General features: G+C 40.8%; 1 long non-coding RNA gene across 1 annotated transcript in view; it reads left to right on the top strand.

Moving 5' to 3' along the window:
- LOC147748036 (uncharacterized) overlaps positions 1–22,197 on the top strand; it is a 154,468-nt gene extending 132,271 nt beyond the window's left edge. The window contains exon 3 of the long non-coding RNA XR_015299706.1: positions 20,944–22,197. This is a non-coding gene — a long non-coding RNA (uncharacterized LOC147748036). The remainder of the gene's footprint in view (positions 1–20,943) is intronic.
- Positions 22,198–22,765: the final 568 nt, after the last annotated feature.

Below are 22,765 nucleotides of genomic sequence, written 5' to 3'. Positions count from 1 at the left end.
CCCGAGCTCACGTGTAGCGAGGAGGTGCAGCTTCGGAGCACAAGAACAAGAGGACGTCTTCTGGTCTTGCGTCTCTTTTTATCCGTCTTCAGGGCGGGCGAGAACCCGCCCCCGCCCGCCCCTAGGGCGAGGCTGGCTACGTCGGCGTCTAGGCCAGCCCACTCTAGGGCGGGAAAAAGCGCGCCCCGGCTACGCCGCTTCGGGCATACCAGCCGAGACACGCCTCCCGCCCAAAAATGGCTTCCCGGGGGGATCGAGGCACTCCACCATACGTTCGGGGGGACCGAGTGGTCGCCCCTTTCCATGGCACATGCTCAGGAGGATTCAGTTAACTTAGAAGACTTGGAAAAACAACTCAACGTTGAGCAGAGGAAAATATATGATGAAGTTACCAAGGAAATTGAGCACGGATTAAGTCATGAGAAGAAAGAGTGCTCATGTACGTCGTTGAAGCCTGTCCGACTGTACGTGAGTGGAGAAGCGGGAACTGGAAAGAGTTTCCTCATTAAAGCAATTTCTTGTTATTTGCAGGAAAGGACTGAGTCATCGCTGTCTTGTGTTGTCACCGCTCCTACTGGACTGGCAGCACATAACATTAAAGGTATTACTTTGCATCGTCTACTGATGCTGCCGGTGGAGCATGACAACAAATTACAATACAACAAGTTATCTGGAGATGCTTGCTGTGAAGTTTCAAGAGTCTTGAGGAAAATGAAACTACTTATCATTGACGAAGTAAGCATGGTTTCCAATGTCATGCTTGCCTTTGTGCATTTGAGAATGCAAGAAGTACTTAAAACTGAATATGATGTGTTATTTGGTGGCAAACACATCATTGTTTTCGGAGATCTTCTGCAGCTGACACCAGTAAAAGGTCAACCTGTGTTCAAAATACTCACACATGAAGATACCAGGAAGTGCCTAGGGAGCATTGGCAACGTCAATATATGGTTAAACTTCAATTATGCTGAACTGCATGAAAATATGCGTCAGGCAAAGGATGAAGATTACAAGAATATTCTACAAGATATTAGAATTGGAAAAGTGACCGAGCATGGGAAAGAAGCTTTAAATGCACGATTACTGTCAAATTTATATCCCAAACAAGAGATTGTGCCTGAGAATATTTTTCAGAAAATTACTGAAAAGAAATCCGGGATATGTCTCATGCCAACTCTTGCAGAATGTGCCATCTTCAACAACAAAATGTTGCATTTAGAAAAGCAAGAGATTGTGAAACTGGAAGCTATCGACAGAATAGAGCATATGGGATCAACAATTATTTTGTCAGACAATTTGAAATCAAAATTGGATTCATTAGAGAAGACTATATCTAAAACATCGGGTTTTGAAAAGACTTTGAATGTGTGTTTAAATTGCCGAATAATTTTGAGAAGGAATTTACATGTAGAAAGAGGTCTGGTAAATGGATCCATGGGTAATGTTGTTGATTTTGAGAAATACAAAAATGGAGATGGAATAGAATTTTTAAGAATTAAATTTGATGGCATTGAGGAAGTACAGCAAATTGGTCGTTGTTCTGCTAGGTTTTTGCTTGTTAAAGACTTATATGTTCGCCGTAAACAGTTTCCTGTTTGCTTGGCATATGCGGTGACAATCCATAAATCGCAAGGTTTAAGTGTAGACTGTGCATTGGTGAATATTGGCAGTTCTGTGTTCAAGGAGGGTATGGCATATGTGGCATTGTCACGAGTTAGAACTTTATCGGGATTGTACTTGATTGACTGTGATGTCACAAACATTTGTGCGGATCTAGATTGTGTTAAGGAATACAATAGGTTAAGAAGAGAGTATGCGCCACATTTGCCTCAATATCCTTTGTTTGAGAAACGTGTGGTAGGCCAGAAACGTAGAAATATCAGTAATAGTAGGGAGGTTGTTGCAAAAAGACTAAAAGTCAATGAACCGAAAGTTGTTAGCAGAAAGAAAGTGGATTCTGTTGAAGATGTTGTCGGTTTTCAATTTGAAAACAGTTCTGGTGTCAACTGCTATGCAAATGTAGTGGTTAATGTTCTCTTTTCACTAGAGAGTTTAAAAGAACAGATTGTGTTCAATTCGGAACAAAGTTTATGCTGCTTGTTGAATTCTGTGTTAGAGAAATGTAGCACTGATCGAACAAAAGTAGAAAGTGTGTCTGAAGTTCGTTATCTGTTAGATGAATGTTCAGGTCAAACAGACTTCTCTGAAAATAATCAGCAAGATTGTCAGGAGTTTTTAATGTATATGCTTGATGTATTGCAAGATGAGGGTGTAGATGTAGATCACCTGTTTGGGCTTTCTTATCAATGGCAGCATGACTGCGAGAACTGTATGGTATCAAGTACTACTAGTGTAGACTCAGAAAGATTTATATATTTAACTTTGCCAGACAGTAAATCAGTGTCCTTTAATAAGCTAGTAAATGCAGCGGATCACAACATGGAGTGTAGCCAATGTAAATGTGATATGATGTCAACATTATTTATACGTAGATATAGCCAGTATGTCATTTTAATGATCCAACGATGTAGGCCTGATGGATCAAAATTGTCAACTTTAATAAAAAATTTTGTGGCTTCTCAGCTGTCAATATCAGGGAGGACTTTTGTAACTGTAGCAATTATCTATCACGATGGTCCATCAACAACATCAGGACATTATACAGCTTACTTAAAGTCTGGAAACGACTGGTCATTCTGTAATGATTCCGTTGTAACTTTAAAAAAAAAATTGCCGTTTGACCTTAAAAATTCTTACCTGGTGTTTTTAAAACCAAAATTTTAAGTAGAGGGAATGTAAGTCTGCAATGCTGTCTAGATTAAAAATCCAACTATATAAACCTGATGCAAGTAAGTCTGCTTCATAGTAAGCAGTATCAGTGTCATAGGAAAAGGAGAACATGAGTGACAAAGAAGAGTAAGATATTAGTAGTCCAGGATTGTGATAATAATCTCAAATATTTTATTTTTGAAAGTTGCGAAAATAGAAAATGTCGGGATTTGATTGGAAGAATTACAAGACTTGCGAATCGCGGCAACATGATTTGGCCTAGTGGAAACATGTGATAGAATGAGAGAAGTTTTTTTTTCTATGTAACATATTTTACGTATCGATGGAGGTTTTCTTTCAGAAAGTGGCGGGCTGAAAATATTTATAGCACAACAGAGTGGATGCTGTTTATAGGAGATCCTTCGACGTCATTGAAAGTAAGTTAATTTTAAGGAGTTTTGAAATCAGATTTCTTAGGTTGTATGGGTTTTTTAAACACAGTCATTTTGATTGTGTTTTTTTTTCCCCGCTGTTACATGATGAATACCTTCAAGTCACTGATTTAAGTGAAATTTGATACATTCTGAGAACAGCAAAAATAAACCATTTAACATGTATAATTAATGTTATGCTTTTTGTACTTATGATATACATTTAGAAATGTGCGGTACATATGGGTAAGCTGAGTCTTCTGTAAGTGTCAATTTTAATGCTTACAGTGCTGTACTTCTGGGTACTGTTTTTTTTAAAAAAAAGAAAAGAGGCCTCACCTCAAAGAAAGCTCTTGAAAGCACACATCTTATTTGCATCCTAAAACAATCATTTTAAATGTTAGACACAATTTTATGATGGTTTTACATCTCTTTTGCGCTGTTATGGCATCACTATTGTGAGACATAAGCAATGCAAAAGAAGCATCATATTTCAAAATAGGCCTCATTTCATCAGCATGAAGATACTGTTTGTTGAAAATAAATATATTTAGGATTGTGTAGGGGTCGTAGAGAAGTAGAGGTTTCTATAAGTGTCAAAGTTGTTTAAAAAGTGTTTCTTCTTGAACCTTTTCCCTTCTTTTTTCTAATTTTTAAATACATGTTTTAATATTTTTGGAAATGTTTGTTCTCTCTTTTACAGATTGAATGTATGAAAAATTTTCTTTAAAAATTAACAAGAATTATAAGGTAAATGTTTTCTACTTTTTTAACCTGCATTCCACTGCTGATGATGTCACTGACTATGTTATGAATGATGTAATAAGTGGGCATATCTGTTATCTCGTTAAAAAAAGGAACAGTAAGTTTAAGGATAGGAAACAGACAGTTATGTTACAAAAAAGACAGCTATAGGACGTAAACAAAAAAAACTGTTACTCGCAATCCACTGCTGATGATGTCACTGACCATGTCAAAAATAATGTAATATATGACATGATCAGAAGTGAATTGCGGGTCACAGTATCTTTTCTTTACTCCCTATAGCTGTCTTTTTTGTAACATAGCTGTCTGTTTTCTTTCCTTATACTTACTGTTCCTTTTTTTAAAAAAAAATTTTTTGGTGCGCTCAAAGTTCGCGTACCGGAGTGCGAACTGGGAGCGAACTAATAGAAATAGAGCTTGGCAGAGTTCAAAGAATTCTACCAATTTTTTTTAATAATGGGGAGGTAGTTCTGAAAAGAACTTTTTTTTTCTTTTTGTTGTTTTAAATTTTTTTTATTACTTTTCTGAACATTTTTTATATTTTTTTGTTTTTTTCTGAACATTTTGTATTTTTTTTTACTTTTTGGGGGGGAGGGGGGAAACAAAAATGATTCATCGAAGAGGGCTCAACAGGAGCAACAAAAAAAAAGATGAATTTATTTTTTGGGGCGTTTTGGACATGCATGATTTTTGATTGCTCTCATTATGAGAGTTATGCTACTTTCGCGGTAGCATAATATTTGATTGCACCACACGCACATTTGTTTCACTTCCCCCATGTCCATTTGAATATTCGGGATCAACTCCCTTGCTTCTGGTCCCGAAACTTCTGGCACGACCGATGTTCTGGCTATTGCTGGGGAATTTTGTTGTTCGTCCCGAAGCTGAGCAGCACTATAGTTATTTGGGTGCCACCTGCTCATGTGCCTGTGCATAGTGAAATTCCCAAAACTATATTTTTTGTCCGTCCCTCTCGAAAGGCGATCATCACAGATACAGCAGAAGACATATCTGGCGTTCACTTTCTTTTGTCCTGGTGGAATTTTTAAAAATTGCCATATGAAATTTTCCTTCCTGTTGTACCTCCTGGGCTCCTCTGGCAAATATTCAGGTTCTTCCTCCTCTTCCTGATCTTCCTCTTCTGGAAAGATTGGTTGAGTAGGTGGTCCTTTTTTTCCATGAGGAGGTGGAGGTGGTGGTGGAGGAACACTACCAGAAGCAATAACTGAAGCCATTTCTCTGGAATGTAAAATGGTCTTTCTCTCACCAAGATGAAAGTCAGAGTGAGGAAAGAAGGAGGGGTTTCCATCATTTGGGAAAAGCCAAAGTTCTAAACCAATGAAAAGTGTTAATTTTAGATCACATGACCTAGTATTACATCATTAGGAAACCAAAAGTGAAATGAACTAATGAAAAGTGTTATTATCGAGTCACATGACCTGCTGTCTTTACGTTTCGCGTTTTGCGCCGCTATCCAATCCGCTTCCGAGTCCGCTAACTTGGCGCGTCGGATAACGTATTACGCGACAACGCAAAACGTCATGATAACGTAACAGTTACGCTTAAGGAACGATTACCGGCTCGCACACCAAGTCGCGGCTTTGAATTCAGCTAACGGGAAGCTGACCAGTTCGCGGACTAGGAGCGGAACAAATTTTTTTTTTTTTAAATGTAAAAAAAACATGTACAATATATTTTATGATTTAAAGAAGAATACATTTTACAGATAGAAATATTAGCTTTCAAAAAACCATTGAAATTCAATGAAAAAACCATAGGTTATAGTCCATATATAGTTAGGAATTAGCATTTACAAAACCTTATTTTACTCGCATAAAACCATTGAAATTCCATATATAGTTAGATGCGCTAACTATATATCGCGCACCCGCAATCCACTGCTGATGATGTCACATATTACATTATTCATGACATGGTCAGTGACATCACTGATGACATCACTGATGACATCTCAAATGACATCACTGATAAAATCACTGATAACATCTCAAATGACATCACTGAAAACATCACTGATGACATCTCATTTGACATTACTGATTACATCACTGATGACATCTCAAATGACATCACTGATGACATCACTGATGACATCTCATTTGACATTACTGATTACATCACTGATGATATCATTTATGTGATAATACATCTTCAGACTCTAATATAACCTTAGATACACTCAGTGTAAACAGGAACTCACAGACTGTCACACATCCATAGAGTTACCCACACACCTAGTCAGTCATCCAAAGGATCAATCACACCTCCATTTCCTTAACTATACAGTTATACACACCTTACTTATTCGAACATATACTAACACATATTTACTCTCTTATACAATCCCTGATACAAGTTCACAATGATCCATGCAGCCACTCACACATTCACTGGCTCTCATGCACAGTTATTTATATATGTCAACTCTCACATGTACTGTGTTTTACATATGTACTTACTTTGACATGTAGCACTGAGATATCCATTCACTCACCAATAGACTCATGCACACAGTCAACCGCCCATACAGCTGTTTCCACATGCACTTTTGAACCCATACATCTAGTGAATCCACTGCTCACACATCTATGCACAGAGTCATACACATCCCAGCCACCCACACACACACTCAGTGTCCATACAAATACTTGGGCAACCAATGAATAACCCATATAGTTACTCATATAGCTACTGATCAACACATGCAGCAGTTTACAGAACAACAGACATAATGATGCACAAAATAAGACAGTTTAGTCACTAACCCATGCACTCAGTGAGACACATGTAATCACTCACTCATACAGTCAGTCACGCACCTACTAAATCCTTCATCCAGACACTTATACATCCACTCATTCTTCAATATGTAAGACATATTTTAACTTTACAGAAACATACAGTCACTGGATGTTGTCATCAGTGATGTCATCAGTGATGTCATTTGAGATTTCATCAGTGATGTCATCAGTGATGTCACTGACCATGTCATGAATGATGTAATATGTGACATCATCAGCAGTGGATTGCGGGTGCGCGATATATAGTTAGCGCATCTAACTATATATGGAATTTCAATGGTTTTATGCGAGTAAAATAAGGTTTTGTAAATGCTAATTCCTAACTATATATGGACTATAACCTATGGTTTTTTCATTGAATATATATATATATATATATATATATATATATTACCTACTGGCGATAGCCAGTAGGTATATATAGTTAGGATTTTTTCTCTATGGAACTTTTGAAAATTCTATGCCTAATAACTTTGGCGTTTGTGGACGGAATTGGCTGAAATTTTCAGGAAAATGGCACATTTTGTTTCTGAGCAGCTCCTGGAAATTGGGGGGGGGTTCGTAAAGGGGGGGCCGAGAAAAAAGGGGGGTCCCAAAACACGTTTTTCCCATGTTAATTTCCATAGGGCGGTTGGCCTCACTTTTAGCCCGAACGGCTGAATGGATTTCCACGAAACTTGGCAAAATTGTAGGGACTGTTAGCCCGATGTGCCTTTGCTAGGTCTCAATATATGTGCTTCAGTGAATTTTGAGAAATTAACGTTTAAAACAAGATATATATCTGTAACAGCGCTCCGGGCAGCGCTCCGGTTCGCGAACTTTTCGCGTATCGGAACTTTGCGAAGCGAAGCTGATTGGCTCTCCGGTGTCTGTCAACATTCTAAACAGTCCGGAGCGGCCGCCATCTTGTCTCTCGGTAGGATCGAGAGACAAGAGGAGGCCAAAACAAAGGGGGAAATGAAGGAAAGAGGGCAAGGTAGACCCCTTCTGACCCCCTAGGATTGATGAGGGGGATATTATAAAGCCACGCGGGGCCAAAAAAAAAAAATCCGATTTTTTCGCCGTAGAGACGTGTCTTGGTACGCGAACCGGGCAGCTAACCGGGAAGCTAACCGGCAGTGTAACGGGAGTCTGAGGAGAAGCTGATTGGCTGTTATCATTGTAAACAGTCTGGAGCGGCCGCCATCTTGTCTCTCTGTGGGATCGAGAGACAAGAGGTGGAAAAAAAAAAAGGTGTAAATGAATGAAAGCGGTAAGGCAGACCCCTCCTGAATCCCTAGGATTGATGAGGGGGCTATTAAAGTTCCCTGGGGGGTGAAAAAAAAATTGCGATTTTTCACGGTAAAGGTGCTTCCTGGTACGTTAACCGGGCAGCTAACCGGCAGCGTAACGGGCGTCCGACATATTGTGTTTTTTGAACGTTTGTGATATGTGCACGTGTGGATTTTGTCTAATTAAGGTTAAAAAAATATATATATATCTTTAAGCGTGTTCTGGGGCGCTTACGTTTTGGGTTTGGTTTGCGCTGCAGAGACGATACGTCACGGTTATGCGATGCATCATGAGGCGTCTCACGGGCTACGTGATACTTCACTTAATAAAGAATATATTTTACAGCTATAGATATTAGCTTTTAAAAAACCAATGAAATTCACAGAAAAAACCATAGGTTATAGACCATATATAGTTAGGAATTTGCATTTACAAAACCTTGAAAATTCACTGAAAAAACCATAGGTTATAGACCATATATAGTTAGGGATTAGCATTTAAAAAACCTTATTTTATTTGCACAAAACCATTGAAATTCCATATATAGTTAGTTGCACTAACTATATATCGCGGACCCGCAATCCACTGCTAATGATGTCACATATTACATCATTCATGACATGGTCAGTGACATCACTGATGACATCACTGATGACATCTCAAATGACATCACTGATGCCATCACTGATGACATCTCAAATGACATCACTGATGACATCACTGACATCTCATTTGACATTACTGATTACATCACTGATGATATAATTTATGTGATAATACATCTTCAGACTCTAATATAACCTTAGATACACTCAGTGTAAACAGGCACTCACAGACTGTCACACATCCATGGAGTTACTCACACACCTAGAGAGTCATGCAAAGAATCAATCACACCTCCATTTCCTCAACTATACAGTTATACACACCTTACTTATTCAAACATATACTAACACATATTTACTCTCTTATACAATCCTTGATACAAGTTCACAATGATTCATACACCCACTCTCACATTCACTGGCTCTTAAGTTCAGTTATTTATATATGTCAACTCTCACATGGAGTGTGTTTTACATATGTACTTACTTTGACATGTAGAACTGAGATATCCATTCACTCACCAATATACTCATGCACACAGTCAACTGTCCATACAGCTGTTTCTACATGCACTTTTGAACCCATACACCTAGGGAATCAACTGCTCACACATCTATGCACGGAGTTATACACCTCCCAGCCACCCACACACATACTCAGTCTCCCATACAAATACTTGGGCAACCATTCAATAACCCATATAGTTACTGACATCACTGATGACATCACTGATGACAACTCAAATGACATCACTGATGACATCTCAAATGACATCACTGATGACATCACTGATGACAACTCAAATGACATCACTGATGACATCTCAAATGACATCACTGATGACATCACTGATGACAACTCAAATGACATCACTGACAACATCACAGATGACATCATTCATGTGTTAATACGATGAACCTCTACAGACTCTGATATATCCTTAGATACACTCAGTGAAAACAGACACTCACAGACTGTCACTCATCCATGGAGTTACTCATACACCTAGACAGTCATGCAAAGAATCAAACACACCTCCAATTCCTCAACTATACAGTTATACACACCTTACTTATTGAAACATATTCTAACACATATTTACTCTCTTATACAATCCTTGATACATGTTCACAATGATCCATACAGCCACTCACACATTCACTGGCTCTTATGCACAGTTATTTATATATGTTAACTCTCACATGTACTGTGTTTTACATATGTACTTACTTTGACATGTAGCACTGAGATATCCATTCACTCACCAATACACTCATGCACACAGTCAACCGCCCATATAGCTGTTTCCACATGCACTCTTGAACTCATACACCTAGTGAATCAACTGCTCACACATCTATGCACAGAGTCACACACCTCCCAACCACCCACACACACACTCAGTCTCCCACACAAATACTTGGGCAACCAATCAATAACCCATATAGTTACTCATATAGCTACTGATCAACACATGCAGCAGTTTACAGAACAACAGATATAATGATGCACAAATTAATACAGTTTAATCACTAACCCATGCACTCAGTGAGACACATTTAATCACTCCCTCATACAATCAGTCATGCACCTACTAAATCCTTCATCCAGACACTTATACATCCACTCATTCTTCAATATGTAAGACATATTTTAACTTTACAGAAACATACAGTCACTGGATGTTGTCATCAGTGATGTCATTTGAGTTGTCATCAGTGATGTCATCAGTGATGTCATTTGAGATGTCATCAGTGATGTCATTTGAGTTGTCATCAGTGATGTCATCAGTGATGTCACTGACCATGTCATGAATGATGTAATATGTGACATCATCAGCAGTGGATTGCGGGTGCGCGATCAATAGTTAGTGGAACTAACTATATATGGAATTTCAATGGTTTTATGCGAGTAAAATAAGGTTTTGTAAATGCAAATCCCTAACTATATATGGCCTAAAACCAATGGTTTTTTCATTGAATTTTCAAGGTTTTGTAAATGCAAATTCCTAACTAAATATCCACTATAACCTATGGTTTTTTCAGTGAATTTCAATGGTTTTTTAATAGCAAATATGAAAAGCTTTAAAATGTCAAGTACGTGATAGATAAAAACATTTTCGTATTTATGCACGCTGATGTGCTTTGAACGCTGCACCCCCCCCTCCCCTCTTTTCTCTTAGTAGTACTCTCTCTTTGCAGATAGTGAACGGTAGTTAAAGCAGACCTTTACCCCCGTTGTAATCCGTCGTGCCTGCTTGTCTCTCCATTTGATTGATTGTTATCCAAGCATTTACTGGTTTAGAATTGGTTCTCTTTGGATCATTCTCTATTTACAAACAAGCACAAAGTTGCAATACTCTGTTTAGTTTTTGCAGATAGTGAAAAATCGTGTAAAAAAATATAAGTAATCGAGCAAAATCAGTAGGCCACTAATTGGATCTCTTTTTGACCTCGCTAAAATAGAAATATTAGGAACAACCCTTCATGAGAAATACAAAAATAGTGAGATGAACTGAGCTCCACACCATGAGGGCTGCAAGACAGCTCGACTCCGTCACCCACCCCGCCCAAAATAACGACAAACCCTATGCAAATATTAAAAATATAGACAACACACCAGCAAAGAAACAGGGTAAAACATTTTATTAAATAACTATTTACATAACTATTTTATACTTTTTATTGCCCGATCCGGCTAGCTCAATCGATCGAGCATGAAACTCATGCACTCTGATAGCAAGCGTTGCTGCTGATGCTATGCAGACCAAAACTGGTTTTCAGTTTGTACATTTTTCTAGATTTTTCCATCCAAGATTGGTTGACTTTGTAGAACGATGGCTTCAGATTTTCAACATACGGTGTGGTGGCGCGCACTGGGAGGGGGCGCTTCGCTCCTGCCCCCTCCCCAAGTAAGATTTTCATACGTGAAAGTACGTTAATGGTTTTGGTCCCTGAGTTGCTTCAATGTCACTGCCATTCTCAAATGGCATAAGTTCTGGATGTTGGGTGCCATAGTTCAGAGTTCTGAGCAGTGCTTGTAACACTGTCTGAAGCTTATTTCCACCTACTGCAGCTTCACTATTCTCAAAGTAAGTGAGTGTCGTTTGTGGACCTGACTGCATTTGAAAACAATGTGATATGTTACCTTCCTAAACAGCTTGACGGAGGCCCCTGAGGGGCAGTGTGATGGCCATGGACTCGGAGAAGACGCTTGGCTCCGACACCCTCCCCAAATCTTATAGCACTGGTGTAGCCTGAGATCGCCCCCGACATAGGCGGCCGGCTCCCGGGGTCCGGCGGAACTTTTTGCCTTTTGATGACTCTTCAATTCTGGACCTTGTCCCACAATCCGTTTGACCTGAAGACACGCTGTAGTGGGGCGCCCCTTTACCGTTTCAGTTGCCATTCCGCCCGCTTTTGCTACACTGTGCCTCTTCCGCCATTCAGCTGTTTAGCGCCCGCTCTTGCGAGTACAGCGTCTCGCTCATCATGTAGTTGAGTTGCTCCCGCTCTTGCGGTGCAGCGATAGGCGGCTGCCACAGGACTCTCAAAATGGCGGCCGGCTCTTCGGTTTTGGGCCTGGTCCACTAAAATGGCCCTGGGACACCTTTGAACTCGGACGCTTCCCTGATAGGGCTTGGGTCCCATTCTCGAAAGTGTCCCCTCAGCCGTGAAGATTCTACAAAAGTCTTGGGGGCCCCCGACTCCCGCAGGCTTCTGGTGGGGAGCGGCTGCCATGTCTGCTCGTGGAATGGCCACGACGGAGCTACGAGATGGTAGTGCTCTCATGTTGACGCCAGCTTTAGTCTGAAACATCCAGAAACACTGTAGACTACCAATTTGATCAGTTCTGGTAGCGCCCCAACATAACCCGGAAGAGAAGAACTTGCCCTCCCCTCTTTGACTGATGGTTCTTGTTGCCTGTCCCCTCTGTTGTCATTTAACAGATCTTTTTGGACTGCTGAAAGGGGTTGTGTTCCGAACGCTGGTTGGTGGAGACATTTTGACTATATTCTTGACCTACGTTGTCGCGTAATGCGTTATATGACACGCCGCGTTAGCGCACCCGGAAGTGATCCGAGGCGCGGCGCGCAGCGCGTAACGTAAGCCTAACAGGTCATGTGACTTGTTAATAAAACTTTTCATTGGTTCATTTTACTTTTGTTATTTTAATGATGAAAAGCTTGGTCATATGACCTACAAATTACGCTTTTTATTGTTTTCGAACATTATTTTTTTTAAAACATATGTTATAATATTCCAGGCTAATGTACTTTCCCGAAAAATGTACAACTGTCCTGCAAGTAAAATATATTCCTTTTTCGAGAAAAAGGGCGTTTCTTCGTTCCATGACGGAGCCGTTGAGTAAAAGAGACTCGGCCTGCTGTCTTAGTCGCCGATACCCCTGATTATCAGATTCTTATCGATCACTTTATGTTGCAGGAGTGGAAAACACAACTGCCCTTGACCATTTATTTTTACTGCGTTCCTACATATTATACCTTTTATCCGTCATGTAATTGGACTGCTTTATTTCACTTGCCTTTTACGGATTCGAAAACAGTGACTAAAAGTAAAAACTTTACCAATGTAAATACTACTACCGTGTTTTGTTTTAAAAACTTTTATTGTGAAAATGTCAGTATACAAATACGGGTCTATAACCACGTGGGCCGGCCACGGAGCAAACTGAAATCGTATATGATGAGGAGACATTTACACTGTAGAGGAACGTAACGAGCGGGCCATTAGGTTGCAAGAACTAAGGTGTCTAACAGTTGCGGAATCGGTGGACGTACATTTTGTAATTAAAATAAGACAGGACCACTTACAATAAAATTTTCTAGATATACATTTGCGGGCAAGGAGTTACGAGTCCCATTTATACCGGCGCCATTTTGGGCGAGGCCGGGCAGGTCCAAGATATAGTCAAAATGTCTCCACCAACAATCGGCCAGACCAGAACCCCTTTCGGCCCTTTATGCTACAAGATGGTGTCTTCCATTCAGAAAATATTGTTGGCAGCATTTTGAAAGGAAAGATAAACAGCCGTTCTCCTAGTGAGTCTCACATTGTTACATTTAGGAAGAATGTTGAAGAGTAATATGTGGAAAATCTGAAGCCATTTTTCTACAAACTCTCAATCAGCCTTGGATGGAAAAAAAAATCCTGAAGAATGTACAAACTGAAAACCAATTTTTGTCTGTATAGCATCAACAGCAACGCTTGAGTCAGCTTTGTGTCAAGCCGCCATTTTCATTCAATCAATAGCGTCCCCCTGCACACATTCAGGAACCTGGTCGTGTCTTCAGGTGAAACGGATTGTGGGACAAGAAGCAGAAATGAAAAGGAAAAAAGTTCCGCCGGACCTCGGAAGCCGGCCGCCTATGTCATGGGCGATCTTTGGCCACACCAGGGCAATAGTGAAGCTGCAGCAGGTGCAAAAGAGCTTCAGACAGTCTTACAAGCACTGCTTTTCTAAACATTTTTTTGTATTTTTGCACAGTTTTATATATTTTTTTTGTTTTTGATGGAGGGGAAACAACAAAAAACAGGCATTGAAAAAAGCTCAACAGTGGAGGGCGCCTTGTGCTGGTTCCGACCTATTCACACATCGGTCCACTACTGACATCACCTCATAAGCCAACGGGGCACCCCACGCCGACTTTCGGCTCAGCATTGTAGGATGGCCACACCAGTGCGGCAACTTGCTGGACACCACCTCGGTGCCATCCGGATCTCGGCGCGTTCGAGTCACTGTACCGCAAAACTGACCGGAACTCAGCTGGACACGCCGTCTTTCGGCGCAGCATTGTAGGATGGCCATACCAGTGCGGCAACTTGCTGGACACCACCTCGGTGCCATCCGGATCTCGGCGCGTTCGAGTCACTGTACCGCAAGAGTGACCGCAACTCAGCTGGACACGCCGTCTTTCGGCGCAGCATTGTAGGATGGCCACACCAGTGCGGCAATTTGCTGGACACCACCTCGGTACCATCCGGATCTCGACGCGTTGTGCTGCCTTCGGCCTATTCGCACATCGGTCCGCTACTGACGCCGCCTCACGTGCCAACGGATTTTCTACGCTTTTTGTAGCCCTATCCCGCATAACAGGTCATGTGACTTGTTTATAAAACTTTTCATTGGTTCATTTTACTTTTCGTTTCCTAAAGATGGAAGGCTTGGTCATATGACCTAAAAATAACACTTTTCATTGGTTTAGAACATTTTTTTTTCCCAAACGATGAAAGCCCCACCTTGTTTCTGGATCATTCAGACTGAAGCTGGCGTCAGCATGAGAGCACCACCATCTCGTGGCTCCGTCGTGGTCATTCCGCGAGCAATCATGGCAGCCGCTCCCCACCGGAAGCCTGCGGGAGTCGGGGGCCCCCAAGACTTTTGTAGAATCTTCACGGCTGAGGGGACGCTTTTCGAGAATGGAGCCCAAGCCCTAGCAGGCAAGCGTCCGAGTTCCAAGGTGTCCCAGGGCCATTTCAGTGGACCAGGCCCAAAACCGAAGAGCCGTCCGCCATTTTAAGAGTCATGTGGCAGCCGCCTACCGCTGCACTGCAAGAGTGGGAGCAACTCAACAACATGGTGAGCGAGACGCTGTAGCCGCAAGAGCGGGCGCAACTCAGCTGGATGGCCGCCACCTGGGGAGGCCCGTTCACGCCGCCTCCCCCACGCCCCCCCCCCGGGCCGCCCCACGCCAATTTTCGGAGCAGCATTGTAGGATACCAAAACCAGTGCGGCAGTTTACTGGACATCACCTGGGTGCCATCAACATCTCAGCGCGTTCTGCTGCCTTGGGACTATTCGCACAACAGACCGCTACTGACGAGGCCTCCCCCCGCACCACCCGGGACGCCCCACGCCAATTTTCGGAGCAGCATTGTAGGATCCCAAAACCAGTGCGGCACCCAGGCGACATCACCTGGGTGCCGTCCAGAACTCTGCACGTTGTGCTGCCTTGGGACTATTCGCACAAAAGACAGCTTCTGACCATTGTTGCTTTTTTGGGTGAAAAATGTTTAAATGTTTTTACAGTTTTTGTTCCGTTCATTATATTTAAAAGTTAATAAAGTTTTATAATCTTACTTTGTTGGAGTGTTATATATTTTTTTTTTAAACGGGTGAATGGGGCCTTGAATCGGGTTATTGTCATGTGTGGGCTTTGGAAGTGTGCTGCTGCAGGATCGGACATTTCAAACTCAAATGCACGTTCTTTTTCTTACCTTTCCGAAGCATGGAGCGCAATAGCAGGCAGAGAAAGGGTGATGCACGTGTTCAACACTACCTGACCTGGCAAGTTGCTGGCAGTGCCCCCCCGCCCGCTCCTGAAAGAGAGCACACACACACCGCCGCCCCGAGTACTTCACAAATCTTTAAAAGACCATGCGCTTGTTCATGAGGCTTAAATGGTTTATCACCTCTTCTAGAACCCCTGCATCGACCCTCTGACGTTTCCTGGAAAAATTACCAGGTAACACAATACCAAGCCCTGTCAGCTGAAACCCCGAGGAATCGTGGGGCATATTATCAAGGGGGTTTATCTCCGCTTTTTTGGCTTTAAAAGCCATGAAAGCGGAGATAAAATTATCTCCCTATTACCAAGCTGTCGCTAACACCAGTTAGTGACAGCTAAAAGGAGATAGCAACCATCTTGGGCCCCGCTTTGCATGTCAGTGATACTTATCACTAATGACATGCAAAGTGGGCGTGCCAAGATGTTAGCGACTGGAAACAGTCCCTAACATCGCTATCTCCTATTACCAACTTTTGGAGATATTCGCGCTAAGCGCGAATATCTCCAAAAGCTAACACCTGCCCTGAGCAGTTCTTAGCCATGTTATCCAATGGGAGGTGGATAACATGGCTAAGAGCATTTGCTCGATAATACATGAATATCGCTGACTTTTCTGCGATAATAGCAAGGTTTATCTGCGATAAAAATCGCCGATGTGCGGCGATAATTTTTGTCTCTAAACAAGTTAGAGACAAAAATTATCGCTAGTTGTTCGTATTATGCCCCCGGGTTTTTGCTTGCAGAAATCGGGAGGCGGGAGACTAGCACTGAAATCAGTAGTCTCACGCCTGAATCGGGAGGGTTGGCATGTCTGGATTCTCTACAGCTGGGGCCATAAACTACATCCGCAGGGGTAGGTGATAGCCTGGGACCAGCCTGGCATCTAAAATGGCAGCCGTGCACGACAAAATTGTGGCATTGGAAAAAAGGCAAGATGGCGCAGCCGCTGGAAGACATGTATCAACATATATGAGCCTCCTCAGCCACCCTCAGGAAACATAGGGGATTAGGATACGTCTCCCGCACCCCCTTATACCTAGTAATTTAATTAACGATGCACAAAATGGCGAATTCCCGTTTCGCTACCAGTTTGCAGCCCAGTTCGCGGCCCGTGAAGCGCTTCTACCGTGAAAAATCATTTTTTTTTTTATTTTCCCCACGGGACCCTTTAATAACCCCAACAACATTCCTAGGGGGTCAAGAGGGGTATACCTTGCCCCCTTTCATTAAATTCCCCCTTCGTTTTTCACCTCTTCTTCTCTCTCGATCCTACCGAGAGATAAGATGGCGGCCGCTCCGGACTGTCACGCAGCAAAAAAAAAAAAAGCTCACGCACAGCCGCTGGAAGAGATGTATCAACATATATGAGCCTCCTCAGCCACCCTCAGGAAACATAGGGGATTAGGATACGTCTCCCGCACCCCCTTATACCTAGTAATTTAATTAACGAAGCACAAAATGGCGAATTCCCGTTTCGCTACCAGTTTGCGGCCCAGTTTGCGGCCCGTGAAGCGCTTCTACCGTGAAAAATCATTTTTTTTTTTATTTTCCCCACGGGACCCTTTAATAACCCCAACAACATTCCTAGGGGGTCAAGAAGGGTATACCTTGCCCCCTTTCATTAAATTCCCCCTTCGTTTTTCACCTCTTCTTCTCTCTCGATCCTACCGAGAGATAAGATGGCGGCCGCTCCGGACTGTTTAGAATGTTGACAGACACCGGAGAGCCAATCAGCTTTCTGCACGCAAAGTTCCGTTTCGCGAAAAGTAAGCGAACCGGTGCGCAGCCTGGAGCGCTGTTACAGATATATATCTTGTTTTGAACGTTAATTTCTCAAAAACTACTGGAGCACATATATTGAGACCTAGCAAAGGCACATCGGGCTAACTCCCTACAATTTTGCCAAGTTTCGTGCAAATCCATTCAGCCGTTCGAGCTAAAAGTGAGTCTAACCGCCCTATGGAAATTAACATGGGAAAAACGCGTTTTGGGACCCCCCTTTTTTCTCGGCCCCCCCTTAATGAAACCCCCCCAAATTTTCAAGGGCTGCTCAGAAACAAAATGTGCCATTTTCCTGAAAATTTCAGCCGATTCCGTCCACAAACGCCAAAGTTATTAGACATAGAATTTTCAAAAATCCCATAGGGAATAAATCCTAACTATATATACCTACTGGCGATAGCCAGTAGGTAATATATATATATATATATATATATATATATATATATATATATATATATATATATATATATATATATATATATATATATATATATATATATATATATATATATATATTGAAATCCTGCACAGCCGCCACGTCTTTACTCACGCGATGCCAGCAAAACAGGACACAGACCCAAATTTTGTGCTGTTAAATTTTATTCACCCAAGTGTCAGAGACGCGTTTCGCAGCGCGGATGCCGCTTGTTCACTCAACAGTTTGTTCAAACTCGGGACGCATTTTTAAAGTGACAGTGCATTAGTTCAGTGAATCACATGAGTTAATTTCACTATGGAAATAGACAAAACACTCTCAGCGCTTGTCGTTTCTGCGCTGTTTGACAACTGTACAAAACTTGTATATATTTTCTCGTACTGAGGCTTGGGCTAATGCATAAATATCAGTAAAATACATTATTATACATTTCAACCCTTTTTAGTGATCAAAAAACATCATTATTTGATTATAAAAAATCCTTGTAAAATACAATAGCCCTATATCAGTTGTATGTGTTATTAAATAGAGGTTAGTCCTCTGTCATAGTGAATATTGCTAAATAGTGCTGCTATGTGCTAGTGATATTAAAGTCATGTCAATTGGTCTATTATTAATACCATTTGTTACCTCACAGACCAAATGAATCAAAGCTCACTACTATCATCTGTGTACCCATATTGTCAAACATAAACTTTCACGCTTCATTATTTTTTTAACATGTCCTAGTATGATCTCATGATCTGTTTCAAGCATCTTCCATATCAACGTCGTATCATATACCATCTACATCTATTTGAGTCGATGAGTGGGTTTTAAAAAAATGTGCACTGGATTCAAGGATGTCAATATACAAATCGTTTCCAAGATTGGTATATCTGTACATTTTGATAACTTGATATTACAACTCATAATCACATTATCAGAAAATTTCATATATAAATTGATTTATATTTAAAAATATTTTAAAACATCATAAGATATTTACAAATATTTAAAATAACCTTCAGTACAAAAAATCTTTTTTCATAAAAATTCTTGAATAAATAAATTTAAAATTCATCTATGTATACCATATATATCTTGGGGGAATTTTATTAGTCATCATTATTCTAGACAAGCGTAAAGATCTTCCGTTAGATTCAATCCATTGGGGTGTTTTGAATGTAATAATAAAATGTACCTGGTCTCCAACTTTTGTAGTTTGTTCTCCCTATCACCTCCTCGCCTATTAGGAGGGAGTGCATCTATTAGGTAGTACGACAACCCCTTGTTATTGGATCCGTGGCATGTCTTGAAATGTCGAGCCACCGGATAGGTGTTGTCCATATTAGTTATGGCACGGAGATGTTGGAGTATTCTAACATGTGCTTGTAACTTGGTACTGCCTGTGTAGATTAATCCACATGGGCATGTTAGCACATATACCGAATATTCCGTTTTACAGGTCAACATTTTATTTATTGTGTATGGTTTTGTTTTAAATGGACTAAAGTACATTTTTATATTGACCCCATGTGTACATGCCTTACATGTTGTACATTTTCTGAAACCCTTTAAATTTTGGTACCAGATTGGTTTGCTTATTATTTCAGGATCAGATACTACCAAACAGTCTCTCATTGAGGGAGCTCTACTGTATGTAATGGACGCCCTCTGCGGTAGCAGGGGTCCTAATACGGGGTCACTAAGCAGTATATGCCATTCCCCCTGAATAATTTTTTGGATTGCCTTATGTTGCTTGCTGTATCCAATTATAAGAAGAAAGCTTTTATCGTCTTCGCCTGCTTGGGTTTGATACCGATCTTTATCTTTTTTGCTAACCAGTAAATCATCCCTGGCTACTGTCGCTGTTTTGGCAATGGCATTGTCAATTGTTTGTCTAGAATAGCCTCTTGCTTCAAATCGTTCCTTGCTAAGAAGTTGGGCCTTCTGTAGTTCATCATGTGTGCTGCAAACACTCTTGATTCTAAGCATTTCGCCATAAGGAATGCTATTCACTAGATATCGGGGGTGTGAACTAGAGGCGTGTAACACCGAATTTCCTGCAGTTTTCTTTCGATACAGGGTCGTTTCTAAAGTATTATTATTTGTATACACTTTAGTATCTAGGAAATTTACACAGGTGTCACTAATTTCAGCAGTAAATCTTAAATTTAGATCGTTCTTATTGATTCTATTCATAAACATTTCTGCTTCATCCCTAGTTCCATGCCAAATCACAAAAAGGTCATTGATAAACCTAAGTCACAACTTAATTTTAGTGGACATTGTATATATATGTGCATGTTGTGAAATGACTTGTGCTCTTGCCACTGACCTATTTCAGTTCGTATGACACAATAATTATACCCATAAAACTCCCTGACTGTGATTTGGGTTTTGATTGCAATGCATTTGTTCAGCAAGGAATCTTTAGAATCAGTAACCAAAGTCACTCAAAGTAGTAAAATCGGATTTGCTGCTGAGGAGTGGTTAAAGCCTCAGGGATCTCACTGGCTATGGAAAAATGGTTCATGATTTTCAACTTCTAACTAGCTACCCAAAAGTGGTTTGGTGTCTGTGATCTAATTGGCTGGTGGAGAGGGTGTCAACATTTCTGTTACCTGACTGCCTGCCAGAGATTGTTTCAGAAAATATCTCATCTAATTGGCTACTGGAGAATCATTCAGAGTTTGTAATAACGGATTGGCTTTGGGTCTATCAGAGAGATTTTTGCACTTTTTATTTCCATTCTTTCTCTCCTCCTAGTTCTGGTAAACGGAAGTTGCACAGACGCTGTCCATTGCAACGAACTTAAGCAGAAAATTCAACTCACCACCTGCTGCACCAAGGATTTTTGCAACTGAATGGACCACACCATGACCCCCTCAGAGGAGGCACATGGAGCTAATCAACATCATGAAGCTTGAGGGAGCTCCTACCCCTTCATAGGCACTGCTGGGCATTGGGAGTGGGGTGTCGCAGAGTGAGTAACAGTGTGTGGAGGCTCAATTTGAATATCATTTTTTTGAATGTGGCGCAAAGCAATTTAGGCTCCACCCTTACATGTCATTCTTATGCAATTATATGCTCATATCTGACATTATATTCACTTTGTGCCTTAAATTCAATAATGTGTGTGAAGCATTTAAATGTATTAATGAAACATAATCATTGTTGGGATTAATGATTACATACTTGTACACTAATGTTTAATTGAAACATGTAAACGTGTACTCTTTTGCTCATGTTTTAAATGTATTCTTGACACTAAGCATGTGGATATATAATCATGTATTTAAGTTAAGGTTAAATGCTCATTTGATTTAGTCCGAATGCAGGCCCCAATTGAAATGCATTTTCCCTTGCGAGCACATTCTTTGTGTTAGACTGCTGATAGTGCAGCCTGTAGGAAGGAACTTGGCAGTGAATGTGGAGATTTCTGGTTGAAAGAGGCATTCTATTCATCATGTAGCAAAAGGGAGAGATGCTCAAGGTTGAGAATACAGTCCAAGTCTCGATACAATGGGAAATTGAAGGGATGTTTCAGATGCTCTCTCGTGTAACAATTTGATTGGCTTCTGGTGGTGTGAAAGGAGAAAAGGATATTTCTGATTCAATTGTTACTTTTAATTTGTGGTCTCACAGTTAGAATGCCATTTTCCCTTTAGACTTTGAGAAGTACTGACCTCTCTGGTTTACCTTACCTTGCAAGCATGAAGCTTTATGCTAAATACACATTTTCTTTTCACAAGACTTCTACTCAAGTCTGATAATGCTGGTACCTTCTTTGCTCCCGAAATGGAAACCTCAGGTAGAAATCCCAGTACCTAATTCATGTTTAGAAGAGAGAAGGGAATTTTCTTCAAGGAAAACCTGTTTGCTTTAATTTGTTCCTTTAGAGTTGTGGCTGTCACTATTCTGTATCTAATTTTATTGTGGCTCAACCTACTGAGATATTTCAGTTTATTTGCTGTATTGTTGAACTTATTTTTGGTTTGCTTATATGCTGGATTGATTAGTGATCCAAAATAAAAATAAAATCCTTTTATTCATTTTTGGGCATTCTTGGTCCTCACTGTGGAGTCCCATTGGCTTCACATGCTAGAATTGTATTTTTGATGTCTTCTCTCTTACAGTGCTTCACATCGACTAATTAAAGTTCATATGACCAATGGGCAAAAATCTTTGACAACTTTACAAAGAAATTGCGTTGAAAGTATTTTGGTGCTGTCAAGTGGTACAGTGGGATCATTTATACGAAGAACATCCTACCTCAAAAGGCTGTTGTGTAATCTTCAATTTGTATTTTTGCTTCATTCTCTGGGGGCACCTGGAGTCTCTTTACTGAGTTTTGGATTCCAGAAGATCTCATTCACGTGAGAAAAAGAAACTGATTTCACTAATATCTTTACAGGCTTTTCAGGTGGTGCTTAGACTGGATATGGGTGTAGAAATAAAGTCCTGGGAGTGGTAACTTTGGTTCAGTGTTTTCCACATTGTTTGATTTTTAATAGGATTTAGACCTCCAGATTAACACAACACAAGAAATGAATACTGAATATGGGGGCAACAGTCAAAACAAATAACT

The sequence above is a fragment of the Lissotriton vulgaris genome, chromosome 1_1 (assembly GCF_964263255.1).
Source record: "Lissotriton vulgaris chromosome 1_1, aLisVul1.2, whole genome shotgun sequence".
Taxonomy (NCBI): domain Eukaryota; kingdom Metazoa; phylum Chordata; class Amphibia; order Caudata; family Salamandridae; genus Lissotriton; species Lissotriton vulgaris.
Note: the sequence above shows the minus strand (reverse complement) of the source record. Positions and strands in the feature narration are given on the sequence as shown.